Source organism: Pyrgilauda ruficollis, unplaced genomic scaffold, assembly GCF_017590135.1.
Source record: "Pyrgilauda ruficollis isolate IOZ18807 unplaced genomic scaffold, ASM1759013v1 scaffold29, whole genome shotgun sequence".
Lineage (NCBI taxonomy): Eukaryota > Metazoa > Chordata > Aves > Passeriformes > Passeridae > Pyrgilauda > Pyrgilauda ruficollis.
Genome location: NW_024524266.1, coordinates 16,021,743 through 16,045,753, shown reverse-complemented (window position 1 = coordinate 16,045,753; position 24,011 = coordinate 16,021,743).

The window sequence follows — 24,011 nt, the reverse complement described above, 5'->3', positions numbered from 1 at the left end:
GAATGAGCTCTTATTATGAAATCACTAAAGGTCACTTTTATTTTTCTCTACATTGGTAATGTGCATATATACTTACACTGTCAGCTGTTATTCCTGACAATGACACCAGATGAATAAAGAATAGACATTTGCAAAATATGGCAAAACTACAGCATACTATAAATGTTAATAGCTTTATTCATTTCAGATCTGGAATGTGACAAAATGACTCATGCTGGAGAACAGACTTCCTGGATCACAATGCGAGGTAGGAAATGAAATTAGAGATGGTTAACAGAAAGCATTCCAGCTCAGCATCCCACACCCACTCTTGAAACATTTGTCCAAAATGTGTCCCTCTCCCGAGGTTTGGAAGAACATCTATAATATTTTCATATTGTCTTTCCTTCTCTCAAGTCCTCATTTTTACCTGGTGATGGAGGTCTGAATTACCCCTTCTGTTTCTCATGATAGTGAGTGAAAACAACAGCAACAGAAATCCATCCTAAATGTTGCTCTTGTGGAATTTCCTTGCACATTTTGATCCAATAAGATAATAGTTTGGGAAATGCTGTTCTGAACAGAAGCAGAATGAATGCTAAACAGACACAAAGTAAATGTGTTCTGGCATGGAAATTGATCTCTCTCTGAATCTGCTAGTGTCATCATATAATGGAATAAATTGAACCCTTTATTTGTTATATGCCATCATATACTTCTATTCATACTAATAATATGGAATAAAATAGGAATATATAATTAAATAAGTGTATGAGTTAAATTATTTTTTTAATGTAATAAACATATTTATTTACAGTTTTTACCACAGGAATCTTCTAACACTGTCTTTTTTTTTTTTTTTTTTCATTACCCTTGAGCATTTAGGGACTTTTTGAAGGATAAAACTCCTTCATGGAATGAAAAATGTGCATTTTCCTTTTCCTTACTGATAACTCAAATTGTTTTTTGAATGTAAAAGATATTTCACTGAAGTCTCTTTACATGAAAAAGTTTCGTTTCCATGTTCCTTTTCTGCTCATCACTGTCATTATTTAAGTATCTTATAATATATTAGTATTCAAAAACAGATGACATAAACTTGGTTAAACTTTTCCCTCCCAAAGGGTTAGTCACTCATCACACATAAAGCATGGAAAATTCCTTTGAAATATTTTTAGGGGGAGGTTTAGCCACAGACTTAATTATAGGAAGATGTGTTGTTATAGGAGGGATTTACAACTAATCTTGAAAGACTGAATCATTACTTTATTCATAGAGAATGTTTTTCAATAGAAGAATGGGGGGAAAAAAAGTCAAAGGCAAGCAACTGTGTCTTTCTCCAAAGACAGAGAGAGCTATAAAGGGTATAAATTATGTGAGTTAGTACCATACCAGACAGACAGGAAAATAAACACAATATATAGGTCAGTTTGGCACTATAAACCATTAGAGGAAACTTTCCTGAACAAGTACACCAAACCATCAAAGTGAGGTCTCTCCAGGGTGTCAAAAAGCAGAATTCAATGAATCAGACTTACTAACTATTACAAAGCAGAAACAATGTCCATATTCTTAGCCCATAAAGTACAAGGCACAGATGGGTTGATTTACAGAAATGTCTTATTGCTTACCCCAATGCTTTGTAAGAAAAAAAAACAAAAACAACTGTAATACAAGGAGTCATAAAAAAAAATATATTTTTTTTCTTTCATAAGATAAATGTATTTAAATATCTTGTGCCCTTAAAAACTTTATGGAGATAAAAAATATCTAAAGACAAGATATCCCAGTATCCTGGGATACTGGAATTCCCACAAAACGGCTACTACTGTCTCTTGCCTCAGGCCAGGACAGCCATCTCATAATCAGCTGAGATGGCACACTGGTGATTTTAGAGAGCAGACCTTCCACTACCTCATGCTTGATCCTGGCTATGTTGAGTTAGAGCAGCCCACTACATCAGCACAATGCAGAAGTTATGTGTACTGCAGCAGTTTGACTTGCCCTACTAGAAAGCAGTGAAGTTGAAGATTTTCAAGACCTGATATAAGCAATGTGTCATACAGGAATGTACCTGCTCCAGCAAAAGGCAGTGGGAAGCATTTTAACTTGCATGAATAAGTAGTCATTTCTACCTGTTCAAAGAAGAGAATGCACTCTCTAACAACTAATCTCTGATTTATTTAAATAGTATTCTTTAGAAGGATGTCAGTTTAATTACTTAGGCAAAAGAAAGACACTTCAGATTTATCAATATGAAGGTCCTTTAATATTAAAATTTGCCAACACAAGGTGCTGAAGGAAGTGATTTGGGCATACAGACATGCACAGTCATATATATATATACATAAAGAGAATAGCACTGCAGGCTGTAGCAATTTTTCTGCTAAATAAAACTTTTTTAACGTGGGTTAGAATATGAGTCATGCAGTGTCAAGAACAAATTAGAAAGTAGAGCCTGTAAAAATAAAGATAAAGCAAAGGAATATATAAATATTAACAGTTCATCATATTTAGATGTGGTTTGAATATTATTATTGATTAAGACATTATTGGTTTGGGGCTTTTAGTCAAATTTTGGATTAGCTCAGTGATATTTAGACTTACTACAGTGTATGCTATATAACAGTATGTCCATTAACAGCTCTACCATAACAGTTGTATATCGCTGTCTGTCAAAATTATATATGCCTATATTAAGAGTGGAAACCACCTTACTTTAGTTTGAAATTTAAGTGCCTAGATTAGTCAATCATTCAGGCTCCTTCTGTAGTCAATAGGCAGAGGGTGATTCATACCACACTAATACAGGGTTGGTTGAACCATCCCCCAAAGACGCCTCTCCCTCCAAGACCTGTACTTTTTCTAGCAAAAAAAAAAATGACCACATGGCCTCTGTTTTCAATTCTAACCAATCAATGAGCTGAAGTTTCAAACATGGGTTGCTGGAAGAAATTTCTGCACAGAGCCTACAGACTGAAGAGTTTTCATGTGAACTGCCTGGCGAGTAATATCAAATGGCAAAAGCACTGGGGTGGCTCGTTGGCAGATCATTAACCAGTTGCAAACAGAAGGGTGTTTGTTGAGCCATATGCAAAACTAGAGTGCTATATTATTTTAAAAAAAGACTGCCATTGATTGTTGCATAAAATAAAACTGCAGCTTGTGCGTTCTTAGCTCTGCGACAGCGGCTTTAATTGGGGTTTGGAGGGGAGAGTGGCTGCCTGCCAGTGCTATATGCAATCATCCAGCTGTTCAGACAGTTAAAGACCTTAAGATGTTATAGCAAAGGAGCTGGCAGACACTCAGTCTGCCTTCTAGAGATCAGGGAGCATCCTAGCAAGCTATTTAAGACTTTATTTAATATGGCAGTTATTAACAGTCAGAGATAAAAGGCAAAAGCACCATGTAATTGATTAGGTAGAAATGCACAATTTATACGTATTAAGGTGCTTCAACTATGCATGCCATTGCCTTCATTTAACAGCACCTTTTATTTTTAATTTGATTAAACTACTAAAAAGCCCTGAATCCATAAATATCTATTTGATATCTACAGCACAGTATGCTGAGAGATGAATTTTATATTGAGGCAATTATTGCATAAACAAGCAATGGATTCTCGAGCCTCCAGAGTGAAAGTCTTGGCCCTTCATCCGTAGAACTTGCTGCTCTGGCTCCTGATGAACTGTTCTTTCATCAAAATGATAACCTGAAGGATCAGTTTCTTGGAGAAAGAAACAATTAATGAATGTGTTATGAAGACTATATATACAGTTATATCAAGACTAGGAAAAAATCTCAAATATATACCAAATCAAAACTGGTTTTGTTTCCATTCCTGCAGCTCATACACAATGTAAGAAAACATGGTCAACTTTAAAAAGAAAAGAAAAACTTGCTTCAGAAATATGCTTATAGTGCAACAAGGTGGGGAGTCCTGTTATCTATTGATCACATTTTGACTTGAGTTGCTCACTGGCACTATCATTAATTCCTGTGGGCTATGTTACTGCAAATAAAGGTTGAACTACCTTGCATTACTCTGTGAGTAATGGCAGGTAACTATTGCTGTAGAAAGATCTGAATAGATCTGAATTTACCTAATTTTTTTTAACATACTGAAAGAAAAGTAACGGGTTTGAAACAGAGTGACTGTGGTTTCAATAGCTAATTACACTTTAAAGAGTTATTTTTAAACTGTTAAATATTCTTTTTATATAAGTTAGATTTGCTGGGTAGTTCCTTGATATTTTGCATTAAGCTCATACCTGAGACCTTACAAACAGTCATGAGACTACTGTAATATACGATGTGGATCAATGAATAACAAAGCATATAAAAAAAATTCATCTTTATCTTGTCCTATCAACCAGCACAACTAGAACTTCTTTCATACCCTACTAATTTCAAATCTGCTTTACTCAAGCATTACTGATCTGTTCAGGAGAAGTGTTTACTTTCTTTCTAGCAGCAAGCATGCTGAGCTATGTTCTGATGAGCTGTATTTGCAACCTACAGAAAAAGTAAATCCACTAAATCAAAAACAAAGATAAAAATGAAGATAGGTTAAAATACACTATAATTGTGTTAACATGTCACTTAGCTTAGCAGTTGTTTCTTGACTTCCTGCTAGAAAAGCATTGAAAAATCTAATTTCTTCTCAGGTGGAAGCTTGCCCCAGGAAGTAATTTTGAGAGAAATTCTGACAATTTTACAGCACCACCTCCACTTCAGCTGAGTTACTAATTGGTACTAATTGGATAATTAACACCTATGCCTCTTCAAGCAATAATACAAATAACTCAGTAGTAGCCCAAGTCTGCAAGCACATCATTATTCTGGGGTCCCTGCTTGCCTGTGTTACCTCATTAGTAAGTAGGCTGCAAGGTCACACAATGGTAACATCATCCATCTTGTTTGCAAATACTCAAACATCTGCCAGTGCACAACAAATAGCAAATAAATCATAATAACAGCCCATATCAGCCCCAAGAGGTGTATATATAAGGAAACTTCTGAGAGTTTTCTTTTACACATCTGGTACTGCATAAAAAGGGAGATTTGTGTGAAAGCAAGGGTATGTGATTTGATGAGGATTTCAGAGTACCAAATTTCTTTCTTCTCCACTGTAAATTATTGCAATATTTTCTGGAAAAAAGGTCATGTGGTTAAGGAAGGCCTGGATTATGTTTTTAATAGGCCCCACAATATAAATAACTAGAGGTTTAAATGTAAAAATACAGCTCCAGAATAGAACTGATTAGGGAATGAATGCTAGGCCTGTGATGCCCAGGGGGCTTCCTGGGGGAGGTCCCTGTCCCACTGCCAAGATTCATTTAAGAGTGCCTCAAGCCTCACATAGACATGAGGTCATGTATGAATGCTGATCCTGGAGACCAGGATGGGAAACACTACTTTAATGGGGGGGGGGGGNTTTAAGGGGGGGGGGGGGGACGGACGGGGGACGACCCTCCAAATCCTCTACTTTCAAAAAATCACAGAATTTGTCTTTTGTTTTTGTACATTTTTGATCACACTTTACACAGTGGAATGATGTAAACCAGTACTATTCACCAGAAACCTTAAGATAAAGGCTTAAATTCTGGTCCCCTTTTAATCAAGACAGCAAAAGAAAGATGTGGATTTGTTGTATCAACATATCAGTGGATTCTTTCCTTCCTTTTGGTAAACATGATTCAGCTTTTGATGTGCAGCTGCTGACTCGATATAGATGGAAAAAAATTATGGATTCATGAATATGGAATTCTGGTTTCTTTAGGTTCCTTAATCAAATAAGGAACCTTCATTTCAGCACTCAGCTCGTTTATTACCTAACTCAGCTTATGCTAAGTGGCATTGTTTGTTTCTATTTTAAAGCAACTAAACAGGATGATCTGAGGAAGAATTTACTGGTGTATAAAAACAGAGCCGTGCACAGCAGTGCTACTCCTCCTCAGATTTCTGCAGAGCAGGGCAAAGTATAAACTGTCTTGAAATCAGTATTGAATTAGTATAATAAAATTTCAGAATTATATGTGTGAAAGTCACATTGTGCTTTCTTAGGGTGAAACATGGAAAAGACATGGGTAAACTCTTTGGAGTAGATGACAGCGACCCTAGAAGGTGTTACTTGTAATTTGGTAGCAAGTTTGATGACAAATTATAGAATCATAGTATCATTACCAAAACTTTTTTTTTCTTTTTTTTTTTTTTTGTAAGATTATTGTCTTAATTCATAAAGGAAGGACAGAATTCTGTCTGTGTTTTGGAGGAAGATTGAACAAATTCCATTGAAGAAAGTGCAGCAAAATTAATTCTAGACTGAGGAGCAGGAATTTGATTACAAGTGGTGCCTCCTCTAGAGCAGGAGCTTGTCACCAAACCATGTAGGAGCCTTTCCTTTCTACTTGGTGTCAGCTGGGAACATCTTTCCCCCTCTGAGGAAACAACAGGGAGTGGAATTTAGTTTGTGGATCTCTCTCTGCTCTGATGAGCCCTAAACACAGGCTGGCTCCCTCTGGCTGGTTCACCTGGACTCGGTCTCTGCAGAACTTGGTAACCTGTCCCTCCAAAGTTACCAATCTGACACTAGAGCCCAGCAGCAGCAGGGAGGAATCAAGAAAGTCATGCACAAGAACTCATATATAAACTCATATGTGTAAGTCTAGAAATTCAAAGGGTATTTGTTTTCTTTATTTTCTGCAACAAATTTTTGTTACTGTACTCTTTTGCTCTTGGAGACAAAGAGAGTATTTTGTCCAGATGCCAGTTTTACTGCAAAACCATTATATCATTTCTTTTTCAATATTTATTCTCTAGCACTGAGCCAGTTACACAGTATATCCTACAGCATCACTGTAAAGAGCTCTTTTGTTTTGTGTGAGTAGAGAAAAAATTACCATATACCAAAATGCAGACTAAGTTTTTCAAATAAAGCAGTTCTGAGATTGGCCCTCATGTTTTTATCTGCAGCAATCTTGCTCCTTCAAATCAAACGTTTTTTTTTTTTTTTTTTTTTTGAGCAGAAACTACCAATCAGGACCAATTGTCTTTAATTTTACAGCAGAGACAAATGATTTTGGGAAGCTATGACTCATTTTACCCTAACCCAGACAAGATTATTCCAATCTGTGTAACTGGTAGGATAAACCCAGCTGTGCCAAATCATACCCATCTGTTTGAAAATGTAGGACAAAAAGTACTCTGGACACAACATACCAGAACCATGAAATCAAATAACAAGTAAATAAATTAATAAACCTGAGCTGCCTTGGAGAAAAGTTTTCTCACACTGATAGAAAAAATATTGGGGACCACACCCATAAGTGATATCACTTCTGTGAAACAGCACAGAAGAACATTGGTATATATTTACTTTCTCTCATTATATTTTGGATACAACTGGCTTGTTTAACATTTTTACCATGCTATTAAAAACATAAACTATAGTAGAGAATCACCTATGACTTCAGAGAAAAAAATCTTACAGATCCATTCTTGAACTGCAACACAGGAAGAATTTATACACCAAGGTCCAGACAGCAATCTGCAAGAAATGCTTGGGTAGCAGAGGGTCAAGAGCTCTTCAATTTTCAGCTGTAAAATTTATTAAGCACCTGAAGTTCTGCTCTGAGCACTTCTAGAGAGGTTAGTTGTGCAAAATGTCCTAGAAACTCTCCCTTGCCTAAGCCTGTAGGGACTAATAACTTAGCATCCCTGAGAATGGCTTGTATCCTGCTGTCCATGCCACAGTCTAAGCAGGATGTTCCCAATGACCAAGACACTATTCAGAAAAGCAATATGCAACTGTGGTGATTTAGCAACACTCACAGGGACTCCTTTGCAGCTGACAATCACAATTCACATTTCTACTTCTCTACTTTTGAAGAAAATATTAATCCTTAATTTCAACTCCTAAATTATCATCTTGCATTCATGTAACTTCTTCAGCTACCCCTATGCAGCCTTAGTTAAATGATAGTGGAATGAAAATGCTTATTTCTTTCCTGTAAACACTTAATAATAAATATCTCTTTCCAATTTACATCCTTCCATTTAATTTTGTTATTAATACTATGCACTTGTTATACTTCCAAATGAATGAGGACTTGATATAATGAGAATGGTATGAAGACGATCCAGTGCTGCAAGCTGTTAATATTCAATTCCAAATTAATAGGACTGTTATCAATTAGATTAGCTGGCCTGCTGGTGTGAGTGGCACTTGCCTAGGTGCTCCCCTTGAGCATTAGTTTTCTGAGTGGTGGTGGACAACCTCACACCTTTCCTCTTAAAAAATCTGATTAATAAGAGCACCCACTATAACAACCTTTAAGATAATGAATAGACTCTCCTAGCTCCCAGCCCTGCTCTTATGTTATCAATCAGGTATGAATGGCAAAAAAAAGTTACTTGGAGATGAAAATAAATGAACATATTGTAGCAGGTAATTAAAGAGGATGCTTTGATATTCTGCTAACCCTGTTTAGCCTCTCCTCTTTTCCTAGCTTGCCAGCTACAGAATTGCTGCAGCCTGTTTATACCAGACATGGGAGCATTAATTTAAATGAGGGGTGTGTTCATTAGTTAGTATGCAAACATGAACAGTGCTGAGGCACAAGGCATAGACACCAGGAATTTATAACAAAAGATTGTCTGGAACTGCCCTTATCTCTGTGTTCATTTACAGTTTGAGTTATGAAGTGTGGAGGCTTACCTTCAGTGCTGTGTGCTGTGCAGGGTGCCACAATATGAGAAAGACATTTGTCTCCTAGAAAGTGTCCAAAGGAGGGAAGCAAGGATGGAGAAGGATCTGGAGGGGAAGCCGTGTGAGGAGGGGCTGAGGTCCCTTGGTCTGTTCAGCCTGGAGGAGACTGAGGGCAGACCTCACTGCAGTTACAGCTTCCTCATGAGAGGAAGACAAGGGACAGGCACTGATCTCTGCTCTGTGGTAACAGTGACAGGACCCGAGGGAATGGCCTGAAGTTGTGTCAGGGGAGGTTTAGGTTGGGTATCAGGAAAAGGTTCTTCACCCAGAGGGTGGCTGTGCACGGAACAGGCTCCTCAGGGCAGTGGGCACAGCTCCAGCCTGACAGAGCTCAAGGAGCCTTTGGACAATGCTTTGTGGCAGATGATGTGATTCTTGGGCTTCCCTGTGCAGGGTCAGGATCTGGACTTGGGTGATCCTTGTGGGTCCCTTCCAACTGAGGATATTCTATGAATCTGTGATTTAAATCTCATTTATACAGACTGATTTTGGATTGTAACTATTTCTGAAACAATAAGATTACTGCTATCTTGCACTTTTGAATGTATCTTCTTTTTAATCTGGGGCAACCCCAAGTAAATCCTAATTTTATTTTTTTTTATACAAAATAGAGTCAGGAAACAGTTTCCATCTCCATTGAGGGTGTGTGCATCAATCCAAGCTCAAGACATGCTCAACTGTTATGGGACATTCAAATCAAATTTGCTAGTGCTAAATCACTGAAGGGGTGACAAGATATTTATGCACATGGTCCTGATGTCAGTCCTTTATTAAAGTAGCCCTTCACCTCTCAGTTTGCTTTCCCTTGCTATAACAGGGATTGTACTCATTTCTTGAGCAGAATCTTGAATGCTCCTGATGACAGAAGCTGGGTGAAGTAAGATCAGTTCTTTACACATTTGATACCTGAAGAGAACATGATAGAATCTTTATGGGAAACCATTTGGAGGATCCATCTCATAGGATAAAAGCAGGAAAAGCTAACATCATAGTACTGAGTTGTCAGAGTTCTAAAGGGTCTTGAACATTTTAAAAATAGCATTCAACTAAAAGTGGTTTCGCACCTTCCTCTTTAAATGGCCTGAGTAGCAAAAGAAAAATCAAAACTCCACTACATTAAAATTTGGAAAAGGTTCCCATGGAGATTTGAGGACTAGTGATCAGACAAAGGAGTAGAGTATATATGTAGAAGACAGTCTGAAAGTACACAGATAAATGTGGTAGCCCTGAGAAAAATCAATGCAAATTTTATAGAAAGAAATTTGGTCTTGCTCATCCTTTAAAGAATCAATAATCATTTGTTATTGTACACTTGTGCTTCAAAAACCTTTCAACACCCCACCAAAGATATCAAATTATTGTTTCTTTCCAAGATTCTCTCATGAGCAAATAAATACTCAAAAATTGGAAAGAAAGGGTGGGAATAAATAGTCAGTTTTGTCAATACAGGAAAACCACTCTATGAGTCTCATAGTTTCACACTGGGCCCAGTGTTGCTACATGTATACAAAAATTATCTGGAGAAAGATTGAAAAGTGAAACAGCAAAGTTTGTTGATGGTGCAGAAGGCTTTCAGAGCTGAAAAACTTGTTAATACAACTGCCAATAAACTCTCAATATTGAGCTACCAGGTGTTTTAAAACATAGTAGGATAAATAACTAAATGTGGAAAAAGTAAAAAAGGATGATAGCCACGTAAAACATAATTTTACCTTTGGATTGAGATGCTCTAAATTATTGATTATATCTGAGGAAAAGAGATTTCAGAGGTCTAGTAACAGGACTTGTGAAAATGTTAGTTCAGGAGTCAACAACAGTCAACAGGAAAAAAAATGGGATGTTTATGTGTTATTGTAAAGAAATAAGGAACAAAACTGAAAAAATGCAATGGCACTTCATGTTCATGAATCCTGGGTATTGCTGGGAAATCTGTCCCACTGCCACTGCAAGGACATAACAGAAGTAGAGAGAACAGCAATAATGATGAAAAAATTTACAGAGCAACCCCCAGAGGAAGGATTAGACAGACAAGAACTCCTCAGCTCAGAGAAGAGACACTGTAGGGAGCTTTTGACAGAACTATAAAATCATGAGTGAAACTGAGAAGGTAGAGAGGGAACTGATGATTGTTCCTCATAATTCAAGAACTATGGGAACTCTGACCTGAAGTTGCAGACCAAACAAACTAATGAGGATATACAGAGAAGTTCATTTTCACAGCAAGCTGTGAAGACCCCCACTGACATCTTCAAAGTGAGACTAGGCTGCTGGAAGATAAAGACTTTAAAATATTAAAACCAGTATCTAAACTCTAGCTTTGCATGTTCACAAGGCAGGCAGGGATTGTTAGACTGGTGTAAGGAGTAAGATTGCTGTGTCTGCTCTCTTCTAGAATCTCATCTAGAAATTGATTATTGGTAATTGCTGGAGACATGCTGCTGGAGGGTTCTGCAAAGCCAGATTGAGCTCTGAGCTACGAAGAGCATCCCTACATTCTTAGCATCACTATTAATTTTTCACCTGTGAGAAGCTGAAGCCAAGCTCTCTGCATTTTTTTTTCCAGGGTAGCAATACCACACTGTAGCTGTCTGAAGTGGGTGAGTTCTGAGCCATAAAGGAAGTGCAAAAAATTTTCCTGTTTGTCCCCAGTAATTATGCTCTTCATTACTTCTAAGGACTAAATATCACCAGAAAAGACCTTAGTTGCTTCCTTATAAGTTTGTTTCTAAAACCCACTGCAGTACTAAACATGTCATAGTTTATTCCAGTGCAAATGCTTTTCTTCTAAACTGGAAATTAAGTCCTTCAAGTTGTATTTGAACCAACTCAGTACAAAAAATGTGTACTCCTCCTTCTCTTTCCTCCTTTCTGTTTCTAATGGATAATTCTAAATCAGCTACACTTTAAATTCCTTACATGAATAGGCACAATGGATAAAGAATTACATGAATTTAAAGTAAGTGATGTAAAATGAAATTTTATTCATTAGTAATGAGCTTTATGCATCTGTAATAAGCATTACCCTCAAATTTCAAGGTGTGTTGACTAGATGACTAAGAACTCCAAGTTATTTAGCATACTAGATAAGATTAAGTTTATTGTCTGAGTTGTGCAAAATAATGGGATATTACATAACTGCATTTTTCCTCTGTGACATTTTTTCTTTTAATTATAAAAATAAAGTGCTAAAGCACCCATTCAGGAAAACAGTAAGGCATGTATTTAACTATAATATAATTTATTCATTCAGATGAGTGTTTGTTGTAACTATAGCCTTACATGCTTTGCTGAAGCATAGCCCTAATGAATAAGGCAGAAATTCTAATGAGGTCAACCAAAAATAGCAAAGGACCCAAAAAGCTGCATTTTTGTGCAACTCTGTCTTCCTTTCCATCCCTATTGATTACACCTGGCCAGCTGCCTCCACCTGCTTAACATTCACCACAGGACCGAAGCAAAAATCAGGCTGTATGAATTAAGAGTTGTATCATAAAAATGATGTGCCTGCATTTTATACACGTACTCTGATACCCCTGCTACAGCTGAAAATGTTACATGGCTGTGACAGACACAAAGTAAGTCAGAGAAGAACCTGAACCTTTCTGCCTGGTGAGCTCCTCAGTCAATTCACTGTCAGAGTTGGGAAGGGGCAATGTGCTATGGGACTGCACCAGCTCTAAAGGATCTGGTTACAAAATGCAGGCACTGTTCCAGACCTGTGAAAAGTATGGATAGTTTTAAGGCAGATCTACATATGGAGAAAAATTGACTTTCTTCTTATAAAATATCTGCCTTCTGGATGAATTTATGTTTAAATTGGCAAACTTATTATTGAAGTACTGTCATTTTATACAAATGTTGTTTGCATTGCTCTTATTTTGATAATGAAAAAAGATACCTTGCAGCAACAATTCCCATTCTTCCATGGAGGACAGGAAACAATAAGTCTTTTCTTAATTATTTCAACTATTGAGCAAAATGCTTTAGAATCAAGAAAAATGTGAGTTGATAAGTTAGAAACATTGCCAATGCACTTAATTTCTCAAAAATTAATATTGTTGTCTTTTTGCTCTTCCATCATAATTCAATTAAAATTATTTTGTGTTACAAAGCTGAAATAAAACATTAAAGCACATTAGGACAATTTTCCTGGGCTTCAGAGGCAAAGCAGGGACATCAGTCAGACACAGACTCAGTCCAAAGCACTTCTCCCCAGATCAGCCCCTCCCTTGTGCCCAGGCCAATGTGGGCACTGAGAGATGACTCGAGAGCTGATGGTTGCACCCTGCTCCAGCTTTGCATCACAGCCTCTGTAAAGCCATCAACACCACTCAGCCCCATGCTAGCAGGAGCTTCATTCAACCCAGTGCTGCAAATTGCATGAGTAAAGACAGTCCAGAGGAACAGCAGTGTGCAGCACAGTTCTGATTAAAATAACACATTAGTTATGGCAGTTTTTGTTTCCAGTATGAAGATGGCTTTCCTCCTCCCTTTCATAGGGGAAAAGGGAAGGGCATATCAACAGCAGAAAGATTTTAGAACCTGTTTAGTCTTCTGTTTGAGATCCCCTATTGCTGCAACTTTGCACGACTACACTGAACTAATTTGATGTTGATATTTTATTGTTAAAAGTACTATATTTTTTGGTGATTTTTTTATGGGTATCTCTTCATAGTACTGATTCATTCTTCTTCACAGTACAGCTAACAAACTCTAGTTGTCTCTTTGACTAGTTAACTTACTCTTTTATAACACTTATCTTTATTGGCAATAGCTGTGGTTTATTAAGGGTAGGTTTGTTCTTAATCTCTGGTAATTAGTACAGCTGCAACTCCTCAGGGGTGAGATTGCTTTCTGCACTATCTCTATTCTCTTACATTCTATCCCCCTACAATTTGACCTATGAAATATCTGCTTTTCATTATAATTCTTTTCATTTCATGGACCTGGACACACATTTAACAATTTGAGAGAGCCACAGAGGGGAAGGTGCCTGGTGCCCACCCTGACCTAGCAAATCAAATGGTCTGTGGGATGACATCTGTCACTGCCATTTGTTTGGTTATGAATAAACTTGGGGTAGAGAGAATAGGGGTCAGAAATTGAGCAAAGGGTGAATCTGTGAAAGCACGGAGTACAAAGACACAGAGAGGGATTTGTATGCTTTTATTGATATTCCTTGGAAAGAGGCATTAACTACAAAGCTGTATTACTTTTGCACCCACATGTAGGATTTTCTTTATATTTTTTTTTTAAAGTGAGTAATCCCTCAGGCTTATTGCAAAAAGATATAAAAAAGCAAGGAAAAAAGGTAAGAGAACAATTTTATGACAAAAATCACTGGTTTTTGTGAATGAAAATGCTTTGTCAGAGGAGATTTTAGTGTCTTATGAGTTTCAGAACAATTTAGTTTTACTTTTGCATTTGAAAGTTTTTATTCCAATAATGTCAAAATATTTCATTATGATACTGCTAAAGAGTTCATTTTGGTATACTTTGTTGCAATGTTTTGTCACTATGAAATATATCTGAATGGTACCTAAGAAAAGCACCGTGGTAATGCCACTACAGTGCTTTCATGCCAACACATTTTCAATCTTCCATTCCATGAAATAAGAGAATTGCACTTTTCAGCAGAGTTCAGGGTAAAATTTTAGAATCAAATGAAATCTAATAAGTATTTTAAAATGTAATGTCAATAAAACAATAAAGTAATATATAAGCAGATTCATGGTAGGAATTTTTTGTTTCTATTTTCTTTGTCTCTCTTTTGTTTTGTCATTGCACTGGGATGTATCCTACAAAGATTTGGGTTTTTTTCATATACTTGTTTTAGGAACTTCCATTAATTTAAAGCAACTAATAAACACAGATTAAGTGCATGTGTAGGATGAGTATTGGTAATAAGTATGAACTGTGGGGTTTTCAGCATGGAACCATCTGAGAAAACTGTTCTCAAAAAGCTAAAGCAAATCAAATTACACAATTATCTGATATCAGTGCTGATTTCAGGGCCAATCAGAGCCTGGGTGGCAGAGAGCAGAGATGTAGCAGGGAGATAGTCACCTCATAAATATGGTGTTACTGTGAGCCCTGCCCAGTGTGGCTCACATTCTTTTTCAGCCACTCTTCTCATTAGCACTCTACTCTTTTAATTAGACCCAGAAATACAGTTGGATTCTGTGTTTGCTAAGGCCAACTCCATGCATAAAAACATTTGTAGAGTGAGAACCTAGCTGCTGTTTTCCTCACCAGCAATACATAAAACTCTTGTAATATAAAGGTGAAAGGAAAAGGGGTATCAGATGAGAACAAAACACTGCAGAACTGAATGAATAGTACCTTTAAGTGGAGATGACAACTCTTGCAGTTGTTCTAAAAGTTGCATTGACTGCTGGATTTTTGTTCTCCTTGGCCCAGCTTTACTTAAATGGTGTAAATTAACACTGGAAGAGTGACGTCTTTGCATTAAAACTTTATTTTCATCAACCATTCCTATGGTGAGTATTGTTTTTGGAGCCATAATGATGAAAACCATGAGTTGTAGCTGACAGGCTGAACTAAAGAACACATCAAAGATAAATATGTCCAACTTACCCACATTACCCTCCTGGGAGGGAAATAAAACTGCTGGATGCTGCCCAAGTGATGTTTGCCTGCCACCTCTTAGTTATACATGCAGCATCCATGCCTCTGTTTTTACTCATTTTATTAATGAGTAAACAGAAAAACATCTGTATATTAAGGAACAATTCTGCATTACAAAATACTTGCCCAGGACTGTTGTTTACTAGCTCTCACAGACCCTGCAAGGATCTAACTTGGCACAGTGGTGGTTTAGTATCAGTCTTTTCTGTATAAAACAGCAAGGCATTCAGAGTCATTTTAATCTCCAGCTCCATGAACACTTCCAGATTTCTAACAAAACTTAGTACCAAGAATGAAGAATATTAGGATATATATTGTGAGGTCATCTTACTCCTCCGGAACACACACATGTTCTGTGTTTATCTCATTGCAGTGGGACAATTAATAGATGGAAATAAGCTATTTCATTTTACTTTGTTTGAAAAGGAAACTGATGTATGTTTGAAGGAAGATTGGAAGATTCCCCAAGTTGCTCATTGCTCTTTGTTTGAATATCTGCTTGCACTTGTGTGTGCATTATGCATCTGGCAGCAGCTCAGCCTTCCGAGGCTTTAGCTTGAAGCCTTCTGGTGAACAGGGATCCTCGTTTGTGGTGCCAGCTCCAAGATCATGTTGGACAAGCTGCTCCCTGGACACGCCACAGCCACTCTGCAACTGCAGCAGCTTGGAGAGGGCAGGGAAAGGCTGGGTACAGGCCAGTCCTGCATGTGCTGCTGATTCCTGTCCTTTGGTCTCTCCTGGGAGATGACCACTGCAGATTTTCTCTACAGCTTTGTCTGCAATTGTACAACCAAGTATGTCATCTTAATACAAAACCCCTTCAACACGGTCTGCCACTCAGGTGCTGTCACCCAGCCCCGCTGTGTGACACCCCCAGCCCTGTCTGCCCCTGCCCAGCTCCCCCCTGGGGCCCCTCCACCTGCTGACAACTTGGGACCCCCTGTCACCCCCCAGGGCCACCAGGCTATGGTTGTGTTTGAGGGTCCCATCACGAGGGAAGAGATGAGAATCTTGACTCCATGTTTCAGAAGGTTGATTTATTATATTATGATATTATATGATATTAAAATGCTATACTAAAACTACACTAAAAGGAATAGAGAGAAAGGATCCTTCCAGAGGTTGGAAAAGAAAGGAATGGAATGATAACAAAAGCTCATGACTCTCAGAGAGTCTGACACAGCTGGATCTTTGATTGGTTATTAAGTAGAAACAATCCACATGGACCAATCAAAGATGCACCTGTTGGTAAACAACGTCCAGACCGCAGTCTACAGCCATCAGATAGTTATTGTTTACATTTCTTTTCTGAGGTTTCTCAACTAGAATAGGAGAAAAATCCTAGCAAAGGATTTTCATAAAAATATCATGGTGACACCAGCCCCTGATCCATCATCCCAGCAGAAGGATCAGCTGCCAACTTGCCACAGCCCTGCCCCTCCCAGCCAGAGGTGCCACATAGCTGGGCACACCGGGGGCTCACAGCCCATTCCCCGACACCCACCAAGCCAGGCAGGTGCCCAGTGCCCAGGACTGGCCTCCCTGGTGCCCCCAGCACCCTGGGCTGGGACAGTGGGTAGGTCCTGGGGTGCCCAGCCCTTCCCTGCTGATACAGGCATCACAAGGCATCACTGCCACTCCCATGGGGAGTCCCAAGGTTCCTGGCCCCAGGGGAGCTGTTCTGCTCTCCCTGCACCCTGAGACTTGTAAGAATAGTCAACCAGAGGTATGAAATTAGTGCTGAAGTGTTAAAGGGCCATGGCCATGCTGGGTAATTCTTACATAGAGTAATTTCTGATTCTGCACATTAGGTTTGCTGGCAGGTGCCTCAGTGCTCTGCAGAGATACATCTCTAACTGGGTTTCCTTCAATGTTTCAACTAAAAGAATGTGGATTCCATGTGCTGGGTACATGTCTTGTTTACAAATATTTGAAAAACACCGTTCAGAGCAGAAAAAAACCATTGTTTAATTAATACATAAGTTATTCAGACTTGCTAATACATTTTAATCATGAACAGATCTGACTAAAAGCTTCCTTTTAACTCTGCAGGTAACTGAAGAATTTCACAAAAGAGGAATGACCTCTTACTGTGTTTTTTCTTTGCTTCTGTTGAGAGGAAAAATTTAAATGCTTCTTTCTAACTTCTCCAATCGTTTTTAGTCATTAACCCTTCAATCTAACTGCAATTATTTAAAACATTTTGGTGGAAATTCCTCTACAATCACAACAATTTATCAGAGCAGTTGCCTCAAAGCTGACAGGTCAATCTGTAGATACACTTGAAGATGACAATAATTAAAAAGCCCTAGACAAAATGTCATTCAAAAATATGAGTTTGTTGCAAATATTTTGAATGTGAATTTAGCACTTGCTGACAATCCCTGACAGCCAGTCCAGGAATATGAAATCTGACTTTCTCCACAGAAAGGAACCTGATGGCAAAAAAACCCAGGGCAGCCTTGCTCCAAGACTAGACTTAAAAGAGGCAGGTATTTAGCCTCCAGAGGTGCCTGGTGGTGCTTGGATTTATTGGAAGAGGCAATGTGAGAATCCACAGCTCCAATTACAGCACGGCTTGGTAAGGGCAAGCACGACCAGCTGGAACTGAATAGTGACTGCACTGATGTCACACAGACGGGTGAACAACAATGTATTGGTAAAAAATATCAGCTGCTCCTGAGCTGTGCTAGACTTGTACAGGGATGTGAAAAGACTTCAAAAAGCCTTGCTAAATGTTAAAAAGGCCTCTGTAAATTCATGCAAACCTGAGCTGGCAATTACAGTTTTAATAATTAGAATAGTACAGCTTCTCTACTCTTTCTGCTTTTAAGGGGTTTAACCATTTTAGAAAATACCATACTTATGTTTTGCCCCATTCTCAAGCTGCAGCACATCCAAATTACTCAAAATCTTTACACCACTCCAAGCTTTTTGCTTTTTTAACAACAGTTTCCTAAGTCCCAAAGGCTCAAGTTCCTTAACATTTGCTCTTTAGAATGACATTTTCTTTCCTAGACAGTAGTGCTTATAAAAGTAAACTAATTGCTATTTTACCAGCAAGGTGAAGCAGAAGTACGTGATCACTGGCTTGCTTTTTTGCACCCTTTTACCCATTTGTTTAGTCACTGGTTCTCTACTTAATGCAATGCTGGGTCATTTTGATGAATGCCTTTGAATTTTCTGCTTCAGGTGTACGATATTCAGAGCAAGACTTTGCAATTTTATTTGTGTTCAAATATTTGTTGTCTAACTTTATTATTAGGTCAATTACAGGACTATTATCTGCATAGTTTTTCTACCTCTACTCACTTTCCTAAAACTAAACAAGTGAACTTACACCTATACAAGACTAGGAAAACAGAGAGTGAAACTGCTCTTGGTTTTTTTTTTTTTTTGACTGAAGAAAAAGCATTCTTCTAGGCATAAAACCCATGCATATAATCATGCATATGCCACACACATGGTGATCTATTCTTTAACTCTTCCTCTGTGAATGGTAGACCCAGCAGAGGTGCCCAAACAACCATGAAGGAGATGTTTAAAGTTAGATCAAATAAAGCTCACACTAACATATAAGACTTTCTCCAGAAACTTTTAGGGGAATCAGGAATATTTATCACAGGAAGTGCAAACCTTCTATACAGCACACATACAAAAAAAGGAGAAAATTTTTTAAAAATTTAAAAAATATCACAGTTTGCTATTTTAAATAACTACTACAGTGATGTTGAGAAGAAGTGAATATGGGAGAAGAAAACTTTCCTTGAATTTGGAGACATTTTATTTTGGGTAATGATGAGGAGTCTCAGGAACTAAACCACTCCATTCATGGACCGAATGTTCCTTGGAGGTGATGGGTAGTTTTGTCCAAGTATAGATATATTTATACTAGATTATTTGTAATGGACTATGATATTAATAGAAATAGCATTTGGTAAAGAACCTTTTAAAAAATCAAATAGACTTTTTTATTGAAGTTGTAGGCACAGCAGTGTTTGATTCAGATTATAGTGACAATCTAGTTTTGTTCACAAGTTTCCAACACAGACAAAATTTCAAATACTCTTCCAAGAGACAAAATTTCGAATACTTTGGCTTTGGGAAAAGGTCCCTAATGGTCCCTAATTTTTATAAATTAGAAATGAGAACTAGATGTCGAAATATCTTTGAGGATAGGGACCAAAACATTTAAGCATTTAGTGCACATGACAGTATAAGCCAAAAGATGCCTAATGATAGCTATGAAAATGTAATTAGGCATTACTTCACAGAGTGCTTAAGTCTATGCATGAGGCACTGCTGATTGCCTTTGTAAATATGGTTATGAGTGCTGCAACTGAGAGGTTATTTTGTAACTTTTTAATAGAAGGGCTTTAATACAGGATACATCATCATGCAATAAATAATTCCTTTTGGCATTTATTTTTATTTAGTTTCAGTTACTTAAAGGCCTTTTTATTAAAGATTCAACATAAATTTTTCTCCAGAATTAAGTACACCAAAAATCAAATCTCAAGTAAACATTTCACAGCACTGGTTTATATGTAAATCTTTCTAATACATCTTCAATTTTACAAGCATCATAGCAGCAAATAAACGGCAGAAAAAAGGCATAACATGATCCATCACAAACACATGAGGAAGCCCATGACAAGATTTTGTGCCTTTCACCAGTATTTGTGTTCCCAGGAGGTAAGCAGGTCACCAATTTAGTAAGCACTTATCAGCAAATAAGCTTTCAGGTTTTTCAATGTATTTAGAGTGCTGACTTTCAGTTTTGCTTGAACAGATTATAAAACTAATTCTAAGATGAAACCCAAGCTTTTTAATCAGCTGTGACAAAAGCCTATATGCAGTTTTGGATAGCGCTTCTGAAAGATGGAAATAAATTACTTCTTTATTTTCAATACCAGTAGAGGCTCATTTTCCATTTACACCATGTGATTCTTGTTAGCTGAGGGAGTTGCCATAAATTACTTAGGGCAGATGAAGTCTGTAGCTCAGCCATACTTCCTTTTTACTTCAAAGCCATCATTTTAAAGCATAAATTACCACAAGGAAAGCTTTTATGTACTTTTCTGACTGTTTATTCATTTTGATTTATAGAATAATTAAAAGATAATATGAGAATCAAAATCCTACATAGCCAAGAAAACTGATTTTAATATAGGATAGGTTATTCACTGTGGCTAAGATAAATAACTTCTTTTTTTCAGGGAAGATGGTGTTCTGGTAGACTTTTACAAACAGCTCCCCTACCTAGATTAAACAAGCTGTAGAAATATTTCTGATGCATCACAAATGGCCTGGCAGAGCCAGAATGTAACATGACCTCCTGGAAAAGGCATGCATGGTTTTGTATGATTTAAAAAAGATTTTAATCCAGAATGTTAAATTCTCCCCTAAAGTTTTATACCTTTCTTGCCAAGGAATATAATTACTGACCTGAAAGTTGTGACACCTTTCTGTATAATCTTTTTGGTCTATTTTAATATTTATTAGATTGTTTATATTAATGAATATTGTGGATAAAATCTAATTTTGAACAAGCAAATGCTTGTTTCAGCTTGTAGCTGACAATAAGCAGCTGCCTCAACATAACTAGCAACAAGTCTGCCTTTAAACATGCATCTAAAAAAAGATCAATATATTTAAGTATATATATATACTTACATATATACATATACAGATGCCTTTAAGGATAGATAATCTATCACTCAGAACATCTAACCTCAGACTCTGATCATGTTTGAGAGTCTATTGTTAAGCCAATAATTTGCTGGAATGGTCTTTTAATAACTGCCACTTACCCCTTAAAATGAATTGTTCATCCTAAATCGTAATTTCTAACTGAAGGCCTCCCTAGTATTTTAATTAACCAGCCTTGACTTTCAATAAAAATCTAACCAAATAATTCCAATAGCATAAATTAAAAACACAGTGTAAGATTTTCAATGGTGACTACAAACTGAGTGAAACTTGTCTTCTGGGACAAAATCTGACTAGCAAGAGTTGCCAATTCTTGTTTAGCATCCTTGATCCTGACCATACTCTCTTGATCCTTAAGCAGCAAACAATGTCCATTCTACATGAACACACGTACACACACATAAGTGCACACACACGTATGCATCCCAGAGAATGACTTTAAAAGTTACATGCCAAATATTCAAAACCAGCCAGTTACTCTTGTTGCTTGTTCTGTGATTTTTTTCCTCTCTTTTAAGCATACAGTATGTTACTAAATTTTGGGAATGGTAGTTTCCACTGAAGTTTAAAGAAGTGATATATTTCAAAATTCGCAGAGTGTGTTCAATGCAGGTTTTGCAGTGCTACAGGCACCACTGTGAACTAAGAGTTCTCCTCTGCATCTGAGCTTAAAAGACACATGTACTGTTGCTGAAATCAGGGAGAATTTTAGATGCAGGGATTCTACATGATTAGACAGTGTCACAAACCAATCTCATCACTGTTTGGTTGTTGCGTGATGAAGACATTTACTGTGATTTTTAGGGGCCTTGATAGAAAACCCTCTTCATGAAGAGAATATTTGTTCTGGGAAAGAGGTATAAAGAACCTTTTTTTCCCCTGATTAATATGATGGAATAACTTTTATCGAAAGAATTTAATATATGTTGCTCTAGCATCTTACCTTGATTTGGACTTCGGGAGTTTAAATACTTCAGAAAGTTTTGTGATTAGATTAGCTTCCTGGAGACCAGATCTGTCTCAAACAAGATTCCTGTTGGTGGGGAAGCAAGACCCTTAAGGAGAATGATAATAACTGTAATGCAGGAAAAGCAGGGAATTCTTGCTGGAGACTCTCTGAACTAAACCAACAGTGGTGCTACAAACATACATACGTGTGTGTGTCGATATATATGTACGTAGTGTTTGCAGATCTGGGATGCAGAAGCTTTACTTTTTAACTTTTACTTTTTACCAAAATGTGAGGTACTGAGCACTAAGGGACTATGTCTGCTCAAAAAGTCAATCAAATCTGTTAAGGCTTCTAGCATTGAAGTTCTGCATGCAGTCTTGCTGGGTCTCTAAAACAAAGTAGAACAGATTTCAGCGTTTAAGAATATGTTCTTAAATGCTGAATATAAGCATATATTCATACAAGATAGTGTTCTTCCTGTTGTCAAATCACACTAATGGGATTTTGGCTACTGATACAGGCAGTCTGGATACTGACACTGAAAAGTGTCAGTCACGAAATTTTTGTCTCTATCCTGGTTGCCTTCCTTCTACATTGATGTTATGGAAGAACAGTGATCACAACTTGGCCAAAATGAGGTTAAAGTATCTTCCCTCCATTTTGGCCTCAGGAACACACAGAAGATGAGCTGGAATAAGAAGAAGGAAGCAGCTATACCATCTCCCCACATGGGTTTTAAAGACAGAACAGAAGGTATGGGAGGCTCTGGATCAGCTGTTGAGAAGTCATCAATCCCACTTCAAATTTTGTAATGCTGTGCATGTTATGGGGGAGGGGGAGGCACGCCAGAACTGCCACCGAAAGCACCAGAATGCAAAAAACAAATCAGCTTAAAAAGGAGAGGCAGAGGCCGGGAAACCAAGACATGGAGAGACAGGAATTACTGAGTGTCTGGATTGCTGTGGGACTGGGAGAATCCAGCTGATAGCTTGGGAAAAACTTGGCAGTGGGTGATAACAGGGTACCAAACAGAATGGTAATATTGGAGGAGAAACTACAGGCTCTCCTCACTGCCTGGTGTAACCCAGCCTGCAATATGATCTCAGACAGGTTTTCTAGCAAGAACCCCTGTGGTGGGAGCCAAAATTGCATCACTGGAAGTTTGTGAGAGTTGGCACACACCAGGGGCAAGCAGAGGGAACTGAAAATGGGAATATAGACAAAGAAATATGATATCTCTCCCCTGAATAATCCAAGGACAATTTCATGCATTTTCTGAGTAATGTTTTTTGGTATTTAGGGCTGGCAATACTTCATTTTTTTCCTACTCACTTTGTTCAAGTAATAAACACTGATCATCACAAACAAACCTTAAAAATACTTTTGGAATTATCAGATTATGAAAAAAACTCTTCATCTACTTAATCTCTTAAAACTATGAACAACAGGAGGGCAGAACTCAGCCACGAGACACCCCCTGTATGAAGGGTGTGTCTTGCTGCTCCACATGGGACAAGCCCCTTTCCACAGAATCTACCACCACATGCCTTGCTGCCTGTAAATAGTTTTCCTCTAACTGTTCATTGTCTCTGACCTGGTTTTCTTACCTAGTTCTATTCTGTTTAACTCTGTTATCTTCAAAAGAGTAAATTTCTTCTGATATAGTCTGGAATACATGAAGAGATGAAAGTCCTTTATCTACACAAATACAAGTGAAGGCATACATCCTTTCTACAGCTTATCCTTAATTTCCTGTCCCTCTATATATGTTTATTAATAATCCCCCTCTATATATGTTTATGAATTATCTATGAATTGGTATTAAAACTGAGAAGCAGCTAGGCTACACTTGTATTAAACACACTACATTGTTGTCCTATAAACTAGCAAGACCAGGCGATCCTCTGCTTGTCTGTATTTTAAGGTGAAATTTTTAAGAGCTTGGATTTC